We start from the raw sequence: 7,747 nt of genomic DNA, 5'->3' as shown, positions 1-7,747 counted from the left end.
GGCACCTGTGGGCTCAGGCTGCAGCCGCTTGGCCGGGCTCTGCCTCCCGCCCGGTCCCTCCGGCACGGTCACGCTACTGCCTGGGCGCCTGCAGGGTGCCAGGCCCGAGCTGGAAGCTGGGAACCGGTGCGCTTCACAAACCTCGTGGGGCTCGCACTCTACCGGGCGAGACATACGCTCATCGCAGAATCACACAACGTAAATGTATAATCAGGAAGCTTTAATGGGGGCCAGCTGTGGCCTGCAGGTGGGGGAAGGCTTCTCTGACAACACGGAGTTTACCAGGTGAAGGGGGTCGGGGTGGGTGCAGGTGGAGTGGAAGAGGGAAGCCGAGGTGGAGAGGGCATTCTGTGTGAGAGATCCCAGGGAGCTGGGGAATGAAAAGAGAGGAGGGGGCCCACGGCGAATCCCCTCCTAGGCATTTTCCCTTGAAAAACCGGCCCACAGTGCAGCCGGAGAGAGCCTGCAAGAATGTTCCCACCGGCGCTGTTCCTAATAGCAAGAACATTGGAAACACCCAGATGCCCATCCACAGGCGGGTGGGCAAATAAACTGGAATATTCACACCATGGAATATTATACTGCAGTAAAACTGAATGAACTTCAGCAGACAACGACACATCTATCTCACAAACAATGTTGAATAAAAGAATAAGTTGCAGAAAACTACATACTCTATGGTGCAACTTTTAGAATGTATAATAAAAGCGAAACCAAAAATACGCATGTTTAGACAAACATGCATCCATAGAAAAAAATTTTAAGCAAAGGAAAGATAAACACAAATTTGAGAAGAATGGTTATCTCAGGGGAATGGGTGGGGGAGAGGAGGGGCGGGAGCTGAACACAGGTACATTCAGGTTATTGGTGGTGTTCCAGTACTTGGGTGGGATGGTGCTGCTATTTCATTTCATTATAGAATAAATACATTAATCATAAATAAGGGGGAAAGAGGGAGTGGGAGAGTGGAGGGCAAGGGGCCAGAGAGTCAGGCAAGAACCAGATCACATGGGGCCTGCGGGATGCGATGAGGATTCGGTCTTTCCCCTGAGAGCACTGGAAAATCAATGGAGGGTTGTAGGTGGAGGCAAGATGAGGTTAAACTTTTGTTTGGGAAAAACATTCTCCAGCAGCTACTCCAAGTGTGGTCCTGAAATCGTCAACCACAGACTCTCAGACCCCATCCCAGCCCTTTTGAACCGGAGTCCGTACTTGAACACCATCCCCCATGTGGTTCGTGTGCAGCTGGAGATGAAGCCTGGGCTTGCTGCTCTGAGGGGAAGGCATTGCAGAGGGGCCAGAGGATGCGTGGGAGAGCAGGAAGGAGGCAACCGCAGGGTCTGGGTGGAGATGCCCATGACAGTGGGGGAGATGGGGAAAATCAGATGCAAGCTACCTTTAGGGTGTAAAATCATCTGGGCTTGTGTCGGGTTGTGTGAGAGTAAGGGTGAGAGCGGGTCAAAAATGATCCTTCGGATACATTGTCGAAGCCAGAGGGGTTTTCTGTAAGATCCTTTCCTGGCTCCCCATGTCACTCAGGGTACATGATAATGGCCCCTGTTTACTGAGACATACTTGGGGCCAGGTTCTCAGGGAAGCACTTCATCCCATTTAATCTCTACAGCATCCTGTGAGGTAGGAATGGGTCCCACTTGACAGATGAGAACTCTGAGGCTCAGAGAAAGGACAGCCTGCTTGGCACATGTGTTATACATGGCAGAGCTGGGATTTGAATTAGAATCTGACTCCAGAACCTTCACTCTCCTCCTTATTACTGTCTCCCCAGCCCCTGTCATGACATTCCGGACCCTCTCCAACATCACTTCCCAGCACATTCCCCAAACACTAGTCAACCTGGATGACTTGCTGGTTGGTGAAAAGTGACACGGTTCTTTGCTAGTCCTCCCATTGCCCGATGGAGTCTAATTTTCCTCCTTTTGTACCTGGGCTGGACTGAGTGACTTGTTTGATAGAATGTGGTGGAGGTGGCGTTCCTGGACTTTGAGCCTAGGTCATAAGAAGTCTTGCAGCTGCCACTGGGGCCTCTTGAACATTCTTTCTGGGAACCCAGAGTCACTGTGTAGGAAATCCAAGTATGTTGAGATCATCACACTAAGAGAACCCAGGTATAGTCATTTCAGTCCACCAGCCTTTCCAGCATCTCCACCAAGAAACCAAACACACTAGTGGAGCCATGTTGGACCCTCCAGACCAGGACAGCTGCCAGCTGAATATGTGGAGCAGAAGAATTACCCAGCTGAGCCCAGCCCAAAGTCCTGACCTACACAGCTGCATATCTAATAACTGGCTGTTACTCGGAGCCACTAAGTCTTGGGGTGGATTGTTAGGCAGCCATAGATAACAACTGCTGGCTCCAGCACACCCCAGCCCCTCCAGTCCCTGCCCCTTAGTTTACTCCATCCTGGCACCTGGAAAAGCCTTCTCCCAGATCCTGGACTATCGAGATTATGCTTTCCAAGCAAGTCAAATGCAAAGGAAAAAAATCAGGCTGTGTGCTGCGCATCTTCTGTTTGACCCTCCAGATGCACTTTCTGCCCTTCTCGCTACTGCTGTGCCAGGCAGCCTGACCACTATGGAAACACCAATAGGCTCGCTTGCTCTCTGACTTCTGGTGGGGTTTGGTTGATAGGGGGCACCAGCAGGAGATCGGAAGGTGGGAGCAGGGAGGAGTCAGGATGTTTATTCCCTCTCTCCCCCCACAGTCACTGGGTCAACTGTGTCTCTCTACCAAGGTCAAGGCTCCCAACAGCTGGCCCTCTCCACACCACTCCCTCTCCAGGTTCCCTCCTGCCCCTCGGGCTACTGCATTAGCCTTCATTGCTTTCCCTAAACTCTGCTCTCTGGGTTAGGGTCCCCCCAAAAGCACAGCTTGAGATAAAGATTTGAGCACAAGTAGTTTATTTGGGAAGAGATTCTAGGAAACATGGGAAGGGGAGGGCAGAAGTGAGACAGGATGTGAGAGAAGCTAATACATCCAGACAGCTTACCAGACAGGACAACTGGAGCTCAGTCCCTCAGGGGAACTCGGAGATGAACGAAGAATGTGTCCCAGAGCTAATCTAACTGAGGAGCGAGGAGGCTGCCAGGTTTGTCCACCCACTGTCGACTGTCGTTGTTGGAGGGCTGCTCCAGGATGTTACGTTCCTGGAGTTTTTAGGTTGCTCAACACAGTGGCTAAGCTTACTTGCACAGTTAGAAAACACCTGCAGGAGAGAGAGAGAGAGAGAGAGAGAGAGAGAGAGAGAGAGCGCGAGAGCGAGCGAGAGAGCGAGAGCGAGAGCGAGAGCGAGAGCGAGAGCGAGAGCGAGAGAGAGAGAGAGAGAGAGAGAGAGAGCGAGAGAGCGAGAGAGAGAGAGAGAGAGAGAGAGAGAGAGAGAGAGAGAGAGAGAGAGAGAGAGAGAGGGAGAGAGAGAGAGGGAGATGCTGACTCAGGTATTAGTAGGAAGCAGCTGTTGCCACGTAGAGGTCATTGCTGAGGACATATGGGCAGTGCACTGACAGCTACACCTACCTACCTCTTTGTAAATAAATAATTTGTAAATTATACAAATTTAGTATTTTTCAGCTTTACCAAGGTATAATTGACAAATAAAATAGTAAGATTAAAGTGTATGATGGGATGATTTGATATACGTATCCATTTTGAAAGGATTTTTCCCCATTAAGTTAATGAATGCATCCATCGCCTCACATATTTACCTCTTTTTGCATGTGAGAACATTTAAGTTCTATTAGCAAGCGTCAATTATACAATAATGTTATCAACTACAGCCACCATATTATACATTAGATCCTCAGACTTTATTCATTTTATAACTGAATGTAAATAATCCTTTTATTAAACTCTCCTCAATGACTCAGTTTGAATGTGTCGCCTGGTTCCTGCTGGGACCCTCAGTGATACAGGCTGGCCTTGAATTTCTCCACATCAGTACACAGTGGGCCAATGTCTACAGAGTTGGAGGAGGGATGGAGAGATACCCACCCCCAGATTCATTATCCACAAAGTACATCATTCCTGTGTGAAGAGAAGCGAGATCTATTTTCAAACACGCAGGAATTGTAACTCTCACATACCCTTCCTGAAAAATCTAGTTTAAGATCTAATTCCAGTCAACAACAACAGCAACCAACAAAAAACAAACAAAAAGAACCCCACAGAACTAATGAATAAGAATATCCCAATCGAAACAATCCTGGTCAGGAGTATAATCTCCAGTTAAAGAATTAAGTTGTGACAATAACACTGGTAACTTAGTACTACAGCACTAAATATAATTGTTAAAGTTGTGAAGGGGAAAAGTTACATAATGAAAAAAATCTGACTTTCAAGGCAGATGTATTAGGGTAACGGTAGTTACTGTAACACACAGACTGTTACAAATACCTGGCAAATATGCTAGAAGTAGAGTTCTTGTTCATGTAACAATTCTGGGTGGGCAGAAACTCTCCACTCAGTCCTTCTGAATCTACAACACGTGGGTCTCAAGGTTACCCTGGGGGTCATCTTTATTCCAGCCATTCAGAGGGGGAAGAGAGTATTAAGCAGTGTTGGGGCTTTTGAGGGGCCAGGCTCAGAAGTAGCACACAACTCTTCAGTCCACATTCAATCACCACAACCGGGTCATGTGGCCACACTGAATTGCAGGGGATGCTGGGAAATGTAGTAGTCCAGGCTGGGGAGGAGCGGAGAGCCCGGATGTGGATGAGCATCTAGCAGTCTCTGCTGGAGTGGGAATGCATCTTCCTGAAGGTAGCCCTTTTGCTCCCCTTCCCATAAGACTTGTCATCATCTTCCATGTATCAGAGTCATGGGACCTTGTCTAACCTCACCAGCCAGGTAGATAGTCTTCAAAGGCAGGACACGTTCAACTTCTCCTACATCTCCAGCCCTGACCCAGGGCCTGCTGGAGAGTAGGAGCTCGTTATATGTTGGTGGAATGATGGAAGGTGAGTAGACAATTCAGATCATTGTTCACAAGCTCCTGAGATATATGGGAAGCCCTCGCCTGAGCGTGACCTTGTATCCAGTCCAATGAAGGGCTCAGGCTGCCTTGGGTTAAGGGAGGGCAAGTCAAAGCATAAGGGAAAGGATTTCAAGACATAGGCAAATTAATCCCTCTTAACCCCACACACTCATACAAAATATGTATCACAATAATAGCTCCTATTCATTGAGTATCTATTAGGTGCTGGTTATCGCAAGAAGGTATGTGCGTGATCTCATCAAATTCTCGCAGGGGCCCCATGAGGTAAGTGATTAGCTCCGTTCACTGGTGCAGAAACCGAGGCTCAAAGTGGTGAGACGTGAAGCTGGAGTTTGAGTGTAAATACGCTAGACCTCAACCTGTGCTCTTGACCTCTGTCAGCATCTGAAGAAAACAGGATAGGTTGGGTGGCAACCAGGTCTGGAAGAGCCCTGGGCAGGCAGGCAGGAGCCCTGGGTTTGCATCCCAGCTCCGCATCTGGCTCTGTGTGACTGAGAGTGGGTTACCTCATTTGTTCAGCACATAGTTCCCCAGCTGGCTCTGTGCCAGTCACAGGATATGGAGAGGAAAGTCCCATTCCCAAGTTGCAGTGCAGCAGGGGGGCTCTGTGCCACTGGTTTGATACAATATGACAAGGTTTGATACATATTTGATACAATATGACAAGACCCTAAGCATTTCTTCCTCTTTGGCTCTGTTGTCTTCCTCTGAGAAACTCTGAGCAAGGGGTTGGGACGTCAAGGGTTGCAAACTCAAAGACTGACAGAGCCAGCATGGAATGCAGACTGGCTCCACTGCTTCCAGCTTTGTGACCTGTGACCCAGGCAAGTCTTCTCTGAGCCTCAAATTCCTCATCTGTTGCGTGGGGACACACATTTACATACCGAGCTCATAGGGTAGTGCGTATATATATATAACATACCTAGCTCATAGGGTAACCCATATACATATCTAGCATATAGGATAATGTGTGTGTGTGTGTGCGTGTGTGTATATATATATATATATATAAAACTAGCTCATAGGATTATATATATATGATTATATATGATTTATATATAATATAGGATTATGTGTATCTATAAAATATTATATATGTAATATATACCTTACATATTATATAATATATGCCTTATAGATATTTTATATTATATATATACCTTATAGATATTATAGAAATTTTATATATATATATATTAGCAATAGAAGTGGGGATTGCTCAATGAGGGAGCAGATGCTCCAACTAAATCCTGCCGTGCTGAATGAATTCAGTGTTGCCAGATCCTCCAATTATTCAAGAAAAGCCAGATATTGCCATTTTAATGTTCAAAATGTGTTCAAATAGCTCCTGATTTTAAAAACTTTGTATGAGCTAAAGAAAACATCTGTGGGCCAGATTTTGCCCCTGGCCCTGTGGACTCCATAACTGCTAAGGTCTCTGCTGATTCTCATCTTCTAGGATCTCTGAATAGGAAAGAGGACAACAAGGGAGGGGTTGCCCCCAACTTAAGCTTACAGGATCGGAATCAGATACACACAACAGAAAGTCCTAAAATAATAGTAGCCAAAACAAGAAAGAAGTCTATTTCTCTGTCCTGTGAAAGAAGTCCAAAGGCTGGCAGTGCAGGCTGGTATGGCAACTCCATGAAGATGGTTCCTTCCATCTCTCTTTCTGCCATCCCTAGCAAGTGGCCCCTTTCCTCATTGTGCAGTATGGCTGCTGGAGCACTGGCCATCACATCTGCAGCCCAGAGAGCAGAGTGGAGGAAGACCATTTCTCTTATAAAGATACTTCCTGACTTGCTCACAACACTACTATTTATATAGTCACATGGCCACACCTAATTGCAAAAGAGACTGGAAAATGCCTTGGAGCTAGGGGGCAAGGTAGCTATCTAAAAAGGGAGATTCTGTTACTAAAGAAAAAGAAGGTAGTAGATATTAGAAGGCAAATAGCCTAGTGTGTGAGGAGGGCATGTGGCTAGCTGGAGGGGGTGTTACCAGGCAGCTAGCCTCTGCCGCCCACTTCACCTTTCTGCCTCATGACTTTGAGTCTCTTTCCGACCAAAAGAAAATTAGAGAACAAGACAAAAAGAGGCCAGCTGAATAGAATAATGACAGCAGCAACTTACCAAGGACCTGCTAGATTCCCGGCCCTGTGCTGAGCCTTGCTGTACATTCTCTCAGATCATCATGGTCCAGCCTCTCCCGAGAGGGAGCCTCCTGCTCCGGTGAGGAAGGGTCATGCCCTGCCTGTGCCACCTGGGGTAGAAGAAATCCAGTTGTCCCACAGATGGTTACCCACCAGCCTTTCTGGTTTTAATTCTGCTCTGTACTCGGCCTTTGGAGATTCCTGGTCCCTCCGACCCCTGAGACTTTCTGAAGATCTTAAATTGTCTTGTGTCCTGATGGCTCCCCCTAAATTGTCAGGTTTTAACCTCTCGGGTTTCTTAAGTCAGTCCCCACTCACCATCTGCTTTCCAGCTTCCAGAATGTGGTTGACTCCTCTTATCTGCTGTCATCTTCTCACACGGTCTCTTTGTTCCAGCGGACAGGTGTGCATTTTTTTTTAATGCCTTTATGTCCTCATACTGGAACTCCAGAGAACAGTGAAGGTAAATCTATCTGTTCAGTCTGCCACATTTAACTGGCAGCCTCCAGCCTGCATCCTTCACTCGGGCAGCCCTCAGCTGTAGAAGGATTGTATAGCATTCCCATGCCAGCCCCCCTTCTTCCTC

General features: G+C 47.4%; 1 long non-coding RNA gene across 1 annotated transcript in view; it reads right to left on the bottom strand.

The window, feature by feature from the left end:
* Positions 1 to 2,913: 2,913 nt before the first annotated feature.
* The window catches only part of LOC132505350 (uncharacterized), a 71,333-nt gene continuing 66,499 nt past the window's right edge, over positions 2,914 to 7,747 (bottom strand). Inside the window, exon 3 of the long non-coding RNA XR_009535377.1 lies at positions 2,914 to 3,224. This is a non-coding gene — a long non-coding RNA (uncharacterized LOC132505350). The remainder of the gene's footprint in view (positions 3,225 to 7,747) is intronic.

The sequence above is a fragment of the Lagenorhynchus albirostris genome, chromosome 15 (assembly GCF_949774975.1).
Source record: "Lagenorhynchus albirostris chromosome 15, mLagAlb1.1, whole genome shotgun sequence".
Taxonomy (NCBI): domain Eukaryota; kingdom Metazoa; phylum Chordata; class Mammalia; order Artiodactyla; family Delphinidae; genus Lagenorhynchus; species Lagenorhynchus albirostris.
The sequence above is the reverse complement of the archived record's forward strand: the minus strand, read 5'-3'. Positions and strand labels throughout refer to the sequence as shown.